Genomic DNA, 9,976 nt, shown 5'->3' on the forward strand with positions numbered 1-9,976 from the left:
CTTAATGAAGCTCATGGTAATTCATGTCTTTCTACCTCGAATAGGTTCATTGAAACTAACTTCCCAGTATCAGAATTCCTTCTACAGTATATATCACAGAGGATAACTTAGGCATGCATCATCGCCTCTCTCTTCACTTCTTTCCTCTCCTTCCTTCACTTTCCATCCATTGCATGCCGGTCGGCACGCCACACAGATAAGCACCCCGTGCGCCTGCCCTCACAGCCTAAGAGTGTGCACAGCAGAGTGAGGCGGTGCAGGGCGGAGAGGGGAGAGAGGTGTGTGAACCCACTTGGGTGAGGAGCAGGCTCTCCACCTGCCCAGCAGGAGGGAGACAGCACAGCATTTGCCGCAAAGCATTCCAGGCACAGAATGCTCGGGTTGCGGTGTCGTGACACTGTCTTTGAGGAATGGCATGCACCTAGCGTAGTTGTCATGTACGGACGGGTGGCAGGGTGAGGCTGCCTCAGTCATGATGGGAGCTCACGACTCTGCAAAACAAACAAACAAACAAACAAAACAAAACAAGAAAACAATAATTGTGTGGCTGAGAAGTGTAGGTTGTTAGAAAGTATTTCCTTATACTATGCCAAGCCCCTCTCCGTTTCTATTTTACCTTTGGGTTCCAGCCAAAGGAGCCACACCGAGAGTCTGGCTGCTGTCTGCCGCATGCCTTTGTATCTGTAGGTGGTGTGTCACCGCTTTGAATCTTGCCCCAAGCTGCGTGTATCTTTGTTTATCCTCCTTAGGAGATTTTGGTTAATAGTCTGTGCCCTGAATATAACCCAGTGATAACTCCGGCTGGCCTTTTCAGAGTCTACAAAGGGGTGATTGTGATCGCCTAGATCTTGTAGATCTCCAGAGCAGTTACTGCCATTGTCCCCTCTTGTCTGCTGGCCGCTGTCTGCCAGCTTCCTCCCTCTGGCTTTACAGGATTCTCGAGGGTGAGGGCAGGAAGCAGTGAGGGGTGTCAGTCCAGACTCTCCTTTGCTTCCTTACTGTCATCCTCTTTCCATCACCCTATCTATCCCCTTCTGGTCATCTGAGGGCCATAGAGAAACAAAAAAACAGGCCTTTCTCACACGTGTGCTGAGGATACACGGGCTAGAGAAACAGTGACTTATTTGCAATCTCACCATGGTTACCTTATGCTTTAGAAGCAAACGGAGAAAGAAATACACACCTGTGAAATGTTAATAAAAATGAATTGGGATGAGCTAAAATAGCTCAGAAGTTAAGGGTGGGGAGAGGCAAGTGATAGCGCTCAGGTTGCATTTTCAAATGACTTATTTGTAATTAGAAAATATTGGTTATATTCTGCAGGCGAGATTTGGCCATTTCTGTAATAGGAGACCCCTCTGCCTGAAAGTGGGAGGGATCGGGTCCTAGAGAGGGCGTCTCCAGGGCTAATTATTGATACATAAGCCGGTCGTACACACAATCACTGATAAAAATTCTATACTTTGCATTTAGCCCAGAAGGAAGGCTTGTCCTATCACTAAGCCACGGTTGTCTACGGGTTAGCCTCTTTGCAAAAAAAAAGGATGAGATGGAAAATGTTCAGTAGTTGTGGAATTACTCACCTTACGCAGCAGCCAGGCGCTCACCTATTAGCGGTGGTCCTTGGCAGGGACTTCTGTCTACGTGGGGAGGGGATGAGTAAAGGGAAGGGAGAATAAAAACAGAGAGCCTCATGCGGTTTGCTCAAGTAGAAGTTTCAGATCTAATCAGGCCGCTCAGGACGCCCCAGCAAAGACTGCTGATGGCTGGGGTTTTATTAGCCTACACGACGGAGGGCAAAGTCTCGTTTTCAGTCTAGAACAATGTGTTAAAAGCAGTTGTTTCAGTCTCTGTCAATGGTACGCACGGGGGTTGGGGTGGGGGGGAGGAGGGTGGAGGATGATAAGCATTCTACCATTACACTTAAATTGTGGTCCGAGGACCAGCCCTGTCAGCATCACTGGAGAGCCTGCCAGGTATGCAGACCCTCAGGCCCCCAACCCCAGCCAGAAACTGCACGGTAACAAGATCCCCGGGCGAGTTCTATGCACACTGCAGTTTGAAAAGCACAGCTCTGGTGGGTGTCGACAGGACCCGATTCACATGGGTGACTTACCTGTCTGAGCACACTTCGAGAAAAGCTGAACAAATAAGACTCATGAGCCCTAGGTGTTAAATATCAAAAATCAGAGTTGAATTTTGTTTGCGGCCAGAGGCCAGGCCCCCTGATCTTGTTTGACTAATCAGCAACGTTGTGTTTATGGCAGGACAGGGGTCTGCTTTCTGTGACTTGAGGTGCCTCCCTGCCCTGGAGGGAACGGTTTCCATGGTGACAGTTCCAAGCAGGGACCTCCTCCTACTTTTTTTCTTCCTTATTAACAGAGCAGAGATTGAAAAGGGGACTTTATTTAAAATTTTTTTAGATTTCCATCGTGTCCTTTTTTTTTTTTTTTTTTACTTGATATCATGTTATCGCCGTGTGTTTTTCAAGGGAAAAGGTCTGTGCAGAAAAGTGTGGTTTCCTTTACGGATGAGCCAAGCATTCCTCCTGGGTAAACTCAGATTGGCACTGCTGACAAATGTCAGGGTCAGACCACACTGGCCTGAGCCTTCTTTTGGAAGAATACCTCTGTTTGGGGTTTATCCTGTTGTACGTCACTAGATCTTCAAGTGGGAAACGTTTTGGTCAGTCGAGTTGCTAACCATCATGATAACATGTATGGAATGGTCTTTCTCCTCCCCTAGGGTAGCCTTTTATTTTCAAATTACACAAAAATTGCTAATATATAGCGGTGACCATCACAGCAAGTACTTTTATGCGCAGTTCTTTTATAATGAGCTGCAAAGATTTTTTTTTTTGTCCGTTTTGATCTTTTCCACTCTCTGGGATGATCATGTATTACTTCTATAGTAGATAAAAATCCACTAATTTTTCTTTTATAAAAGTAATATTTAAAGCAAACAAACAAACCCTTTGAGTGATAAAACAATTTAAATGACAAGAGTTAAATCCAAGGCATTTCCCTCAATTCCGTGAAGAGCCCATCAACTTTTTAAAGATTTTTTTTTTCTATTGGGGAATTGGGGGATGGGAACAGACAAGTTGCTGTCATTTTGTTCTTCAGTCTAGTTGTGGAGGACGTTGCTTCACTGGCCCAAGTTGGCACCATCATTGCGCTCTTCCAGCATGAGGCAGATCAGTCGCCGGCTTCTGGACGGCCGCTCAAAGCGGCTGCTGGCCGCTCACTTGGGCTGCTGGCTACACACAGTAGCCCATGGCAACCCTCTGCAGCAGGGGCTGCAGCCTACGCCATCACTGGCGACTCACAGCAGCCCAGCTCCAGGTTGAGCTGTTGTTCAGCATCTTAGCTGTAGAGGGCAGTGTCACTGGCCCTTATATGTGGGATCCGAACCGGAGCCCTCTGGTGTCCCAAGCCAGTTCTCAACCAATGCGCCACTCAGCTGGCCCCCCATCAACTTTTTAGAAGCACCGTCCTCCAAGCCACGGTAAGCTCTTGCCTGGATTGTTCCAGTAACCCTATAACTGGTCTTGCTTCTTTCTCCCTTGCCCTCCCTTCAGTCTGTTCTCAACACAGCAGCCAGACCGTGCTTGCCTCTGCCCAGAACATCTCAGCTGTGTTCCATGGCTCTTGGAATAAAAGCCAAAGGTCTTATAGTGCCCCCAAGAAGCCCATTGCTTCCTCTCTCACGCCCCCATCCTGTGGTCTCCCTTGCATGGCGCAGGTCAGACAGGCCACACTCCTGCCCCAGGGCCTTTGCACTTGGTGACCCCTCAGGCTGGAACTATCTTCCCCAAGATACCTATGTAACTCTTCCCCAAACGTCCTTCAGGTCTTTGCTCATATGTCAGCTTCTTAGTGAGGCTTCCGTTGGCCGCCCTGTTTAAAATGTAACCCCTTCCCACACACATGCCTGACATGGTTTATATTTTGCTTAATATGTATGTTCATTGTCTGTCTTCTCCTAGATCTCAAAGATGTCACATCTTTGAGAAGAGAGGGTTTTGCCTCGTTGAGTGCATGTCCCTAGCACCTAGAACAATGGCCTGGCTTCTTCAAGGCACATACTGTTTGTTGAACGAATTTAGAGTCAAAGGGCCTTGTGGGACTTCTTTCTTACCAGTTTTGTTCGCATCCTCGTCACATAAAGGGACTGAAATGTTAGGAGAACATCTTTAAAATATTAACCACAGCTGTGAATTATTCAAGCAATTCTGCGTAGTAAGTTAGGAAATGCCAGTCGTTGATTTGTAAGGCAAACGGGAGAAGAGCGCGGTCACTATACACCAGGTCTCCTGTGCGCCAAGCCTGCAGAGCCGGGCCCTGGGGGGGCAGGAGTAGCTGCAGTAGATGGAGCCTTCGTCAGGGATCGCCACGCGTTCTCGCTGTCGGCCCCTGAGTGTGGCGGCATCCCCTGTCCTCCGAGGACTACTGCTTTGGAGGTATGTGCACGCTCACACCTGCGTGCATGCGTGTTTGTTTGCCAGTGTTGTCTCTTCAAGGACTTCCTTTGGCCACGATTTATGTTTTCCTTTTTGTTTATAGCGTTCCTTAGTAACCCACTGCCACAAGTCCTCGTGGCGGCGTTGCTCCCCAAATGCGTCTTGAACTTTGCACCGTTTCCCTTTTAGTAGCTTGAGATTTATTTTGACCATGGAAGTCTAGGAAACAGAAATGTTCCAGAAGTGAATGGAGACAGTGCCCATCTAATCGCTGGCACCCCAGGGGGTGGGGGAGCACATTCATTCACTCGGAAGCCATGTGGTCTGACTGGCAGCATTATTGCTGTTTGGGTGGAGGGATGCAACAGAATCTTACTAATAGCCCAAAGCCATCACTCATTCACTACAATATCTCGTGAATTCCTCTGTCGTGCAGCGTGTTAACAGAATGCGCATCCACCTCATGGAGTTTCTCGTAGCCTAGTGAGAGATCGGTGTAGATTAAACAGTCACAGAAATGGGGGATTATAAACAGTGTAAGTGCTACAACGGAGAAGATCAAGGCGCTCTGGGAGCTTTGTCCTCGGCTTGGGGTCATGTGACAGTTGAGCTAGGATCTGCAGGTTACTGGGCATGTGTGTGCTGTGTGTGTGTGTGTGTGTGTGTTGGGAGGGGGGAGCACCGTGTGTGCATTCATTTCTGGGCTGAGGAAACAAGGCGTGCAAAATCTCTGAGGTGTTGAGGGATCTTGTGCATTCAAGGGAGTGAGAGGACACCGGAGTGGCTCAAGTGTGAGGGTGACGAGGCGAGTGGTGCATGGAGAGGGCTGGAGAGGTCAGCAGGGCCGATGCAGGGCTGGAGAGCCAGATTTCGGGTATTTCTCATAAGACGATTACAGAGCATTCAAGGGGCTCCAGTAGGGCTTGAGCCATGGTCTGTTTTTTATTTTTAAAGGTTTGCTCTGGACACATTGTACACCATAGACTAGAAGAGAGAAAGAGTAGAAGCTGGGGAAACAGCTAGAAGTGTTTTGTGTTTGTCAAGGAGAAGGACAGTGGTAGCTCAGACCAGGAAAATGATGGTGGAGGAGATGGAACACCTGTCTGGAGGGAGTTGTCAGAGGACGATGGCCTCTCGATTTTGTCATTGCTCTAATATGCTCACTGAGCAGTCTCCTGTTGATTTGGCTTGATCTCTAACCTGCCTAGAAGGTGCCTCTACCTGGGATTTCAGGAAGTATTTGTTAACGAAATGAATACATTTGTCAGGCTGGATGGAGCAAGTACCCAGGCTGTCTGACGATTACATTTTTCCTTGTAAATGAATACATGGACAGTATGGCTTTATATAACCATCTCTTGTGAACCTTGTTGGCATGAGTGAGTTTTGATACATATGATTATTTCTGGAACCTTTGTGAAATATTTTGGAGCCAGCAGAGTTTGAGAGACAGAACCTAGAGACAGATCATGAATTCCCTGAGGTCATTGTCACCTGGTGGAGAGACTCTGAGCAGCCACCTTTCCTAGGCAACACCCTCTCTTTGGATGCTGATTTTCTATGATCTTTTAAATAATTTTTAAGTAAATCTATAATAGCTACATCCACCAAAGATAGCTACATCTATCTTTAGAAGAGTAATTATTTCACCCAGTGGGGGAAAGGTGCAGCCCACCTAAAAAAGAACTTCAGAGGTAGTTTGAAAAGGCACATTAAGTGCCGAGGGATTCAGAGTTAAGAATTGTTACCTTACGCATCTGACCTTTTACTATGGCATGTCGATTTCTTTAGAACCCATAAGGTATTTGTTTGCCAAATCTCGTATTACCTATACATATAGCGATAGTGTCGTAATGGTTCTATTTAGGAACTCAGGAAAGTTTGGCAGCTGAAACAATTGAGTTTAATGAAGCCCTTTTGGTATTCTTGAGTTCAGAAGAATATGAAACAATGATAACAAAACGTGTGGATTTGTGACTACTTAACTAACAATAGTTTCCTCATCTTTTGCAGGAGAAACAAATGGAAGAAACCAGAGGTACTTTTAATGGAATGGAGCAAACCACTGCACAGGTAACCGAAATTAGGAGGGGTTGGGTATACATTAGTTAAATGAGTTAATATTTGTGAAGTCCTCAGAAGAGGAACCTGGCACATAGTAAATACTATATAAGTATTTGCTATCATTAAGTTCTTTTAAATGTACCTGAGCCCCAAACAAACTAGTCACACAACCCAAAACTACCCAACGAAAACAAACCCTTTGCTCCTAAAGCAGGTGTGAACATCGTTGGTTGAGTTCTGGCAGGGTCTCGTGTGACCTGTGACACTGGCCTGAAAAACTTAAAATTCTTAACCTTTGAGCACCCTGAGCACTTGACCTCCCATTCATCTTTGTTTTTGAGCATTCATTCATGATGACCTTATAAGTGTCAGATCAGTTGCAATTCTGAAACAAAACAAGCTTCTTTAAAATTCTTGAAGAGATAGTTCCTTATCATGTGGGGACATGGCTCAGTTTCCAGATAGCTACTGAAATGGCTTATGGATAGTGACACTAGAGAGGAGGGCATGAAAAGCACAGTGCTCACCTTTTTTGGTGATGGTCAGTGGTAACTTGGAATAAGAAGTTTCAAACTGTTCACCCTGCCCAGGCACTAACTTCATGTCACAAAACTGTTGGTGTTACTGAGACCCACCGACAACATTCGATGAACACTCTTAAGAGCCCTGTTATGTGCCAAGCACCGTGATTGGCGTTGAGATGACAGCCCTGACTTCTGTTACACCATTTACAGAGTTGTTGTTTTTTGTTTTTTTTAAAATACTCTGTCGTTTTCTGTTTCGCCATGTTTTTCTCCCGGGATTGCGGAAGCGACTCTTGTAGCTGGTGGCGTTACTGATGGCATTATTAACTTAAGGGAGGCGGGCACTGGAGGTGCATTCAACACATCGGTGGTTTCCAAACCTTTTTGTTGCAACCCAAGGGAAGAAATCCGTGTTACGTTAGGACCCCGTGCCCACATTTGTACATGTGGATGTATGGTTTTCCCAAATAATACCTTTCCTATATGTGAATTGTGATAGAATTTTCTAGTCTATTGTATTCTACCACATGTTCTTTTTTCTCTTTTTTTAAAAATAGATTTAAAAAAATTTTTTTAAATTACATTTGATATACAGTATTGTATTAATTTCAGGTGTACAGCATAGTGATTAGACATTTATATGACTTAATGAGGTGATCCCCCAATAAGTCTAGTACCCATCTGATCCCTATACATAGTTGTCACAGCATTATTGACTATGTTCCCTATGCTGTGCTTCACATCCCTGTGACTGTTTCTCTCTCTTTTTAATGCTCCTCAAAACCTACAGAGTGCTCTTTATCACCGACGAGTCAGTTGTACTTTGATAAACTTGCAGTAGTTTTATGCTATGGTGGGTGCACACGCTTTCTTGCCCTCCTCTCCATTTGCTGTAGTCGTGTGCACAAGTTGCTTATGCTTAAGACCCCCTCAAACTTGCCTTTACATATTTCCTATGGGCAAACTCGCGCCTTCATTTGGTAGCTAAGACCCTGTTTCCATTTTCTCACACACCATTCACTCCTCACCTTTCTTTCTGTTTGAACTTTGACATGTCTCTCTTCACCAATAGCCAAGAATCATTGTATTTACCATTTTGAATGGAGTAGATAGATTCTTCTGTACCGTCAGATCTTGCATATTCAATATAATTTTCAAAAAAAGTAACACTTACTTTTCATTAATTCCCACGTTTGTTTAGATCCCCCGTATTCAATTTCTCAGAAACATACCTATTTCGATGGTCTGATCTCAGAATTAATGTCCTTACCCGGTCTACAGAATTATCATAATGGAGGAGGGGAGGGGTCGTCCATACCACCTTATCTTTTTGGTCAGTGTCATGGGCTGCAGATAGACGCCTGCTGGCCCAAATGCAGTGTTGCATTATTTTTCTGTCCCCGAAGCCTATCCTAACTGCCCTTTTTCAGGACCTTAAACTTTCATAGTACACAGGTAAGCATATATATTGGGATGCACTGAAATCACTCACCTAAGCTCCCCAAGCATTTTTACAATTTCCAGCTCAACGTTTAATGAACTGAAACAAATTCATACCATATCACCCATTCAAGGAGCTGATATCCAACGGGGGTAAAAGGGGGGGTAAAAGGGTGTCGTGATGAAATTTGATTCCTTCCTTTCACGTGTTCTTACTGGGGCTACAAAATGATCGTTTAGTAAAGCACCCAACAAGCCGGGATCCATTTCAAACTTTCAGAATTGATAGTTCACTTTTCCAAGAGAGTTAAGAACTTAAGTTTTAAACCGCGAAGGTGTGCAGCTTGGTTTGTTATATGAGAGATACACTTGGTTCACTAGTTATATAAGTCTAGTGCTGGAAAAAAAACCAAGAATCTAAACGCTGTTGTTTGTTTATTTGGAAGCCTTAATTAGAATACCATAGTGACTTCTGTGCAGTGCTTATTTGAGCAAAATTCTCATTGATTTCAGAGGCAAGTTTATAAAGGAAACATAATTATGCACATCTAAGAATACTCAGTGCATACAACACATTTTAAAGATTGTAATGTGCAAAAATGGTTCTTTTAAACAAAACCAAACTAATATTCACCTGTCTTCGAGGAATATTTCTAAGGTTTTATGTGCAGTAAATGAGACAGCATACCTTGGCTTTCTGTCCTTGTTTACTCCTAGTACACGGGACATGCCTGAAAACCAGGAGAAAAACACTGGAATGTGTATGTTAATCCCTTTAACCAACAATTTTGGGAGAATACAGGAGAGGGAGCTCAACCTGTATCCCTGCCTTGGCTCCCCTTCATCACAATTTGTCTCTTTTTCCCTCCATTTCAAAAAAATAAGCTAAGTATCATAGGACAAGATTGTACCGGCTTCAGAGAATGGCAGAACAGAAAGGGATGTTTTTAATGGTTTCAGGGGACAAATTATGGCAGAAAATCTGAACAGTATTTGGGAACATAAAATATTGTGTTTGAGTGTCATAACCCCAGACAAAATAAGCAACATGTATTTGTAAACATATTTCATACTCGTCCAATTTTACTGTCCATTTCCTTTATTCATTTTCCAAGAGGGGGAACTGAAGTGAAAATAGCTCAAGCTTTTATCAAGTCGCCTAGATTGATCGTGAAAAGTATGAGAAGTCACATGAGGTAGTGAAGCACTTAAACTTTTAAAAGTGTGAATAAAAAAATACGAAGACAACAAACAATACGTTTGTTTTTTTAAAAGAGATTTTTATTGGGGAGTTAGGGGATGGGAATAGTGCTGGGGAACTGGGGGAAGGGGAACAGACAAGTTGCTGTCGTTTTGTTCTTCAGTCTAGTTGAGGACGTCGCCTCACTGGCCCAAGTTGGCACCATCATTACGCTCTTCCCGGGTGAGGCAGATCAGTCGCCGGCTTCTGGACAGCCGCTCACTGCGGCTGCTGGCCACTCACGCT

At 44.6% G+C, this 9,976-nt stretch overlaps 1 long non-coding RNA gene across 1 annotated transcript in view; it reads left to right on the top strand.

Annotated features, from left to right (window-relative positions):
* Positions 1-9,976, top strand: part of LOC109384619 (uncharacterized) — a 122,280-nt gene that overhangs the window by 108,594 nt on the left and 3,710 nt on the right. The window contains exon 5 of the long non-coding RNA XR_002124441.1: positions 6,476-6,535. This is a non-coding gene — a long non-coding RNA (uncharacterized LOC109384619). The remainder of the gene's footprint in view (positions 1-6,475; positions 6,536-9,976) is intronic.

This window comes from Hipposideros armiger, unplaced genomic scaffold (assembly GCF_001890085.2).
Source record: "Hipposideros armiger isolate ML-2016 unplaced genomic scaffold, ASM189008v1 scaffold_97, whole genome shotgun sequence".
Lineage (NCBI taxonomy): Eukaryota > Metazoa > Chordata > Mammalia > Chiroptera > Hipposideridae > Hipposideros > Hipposideros armiger.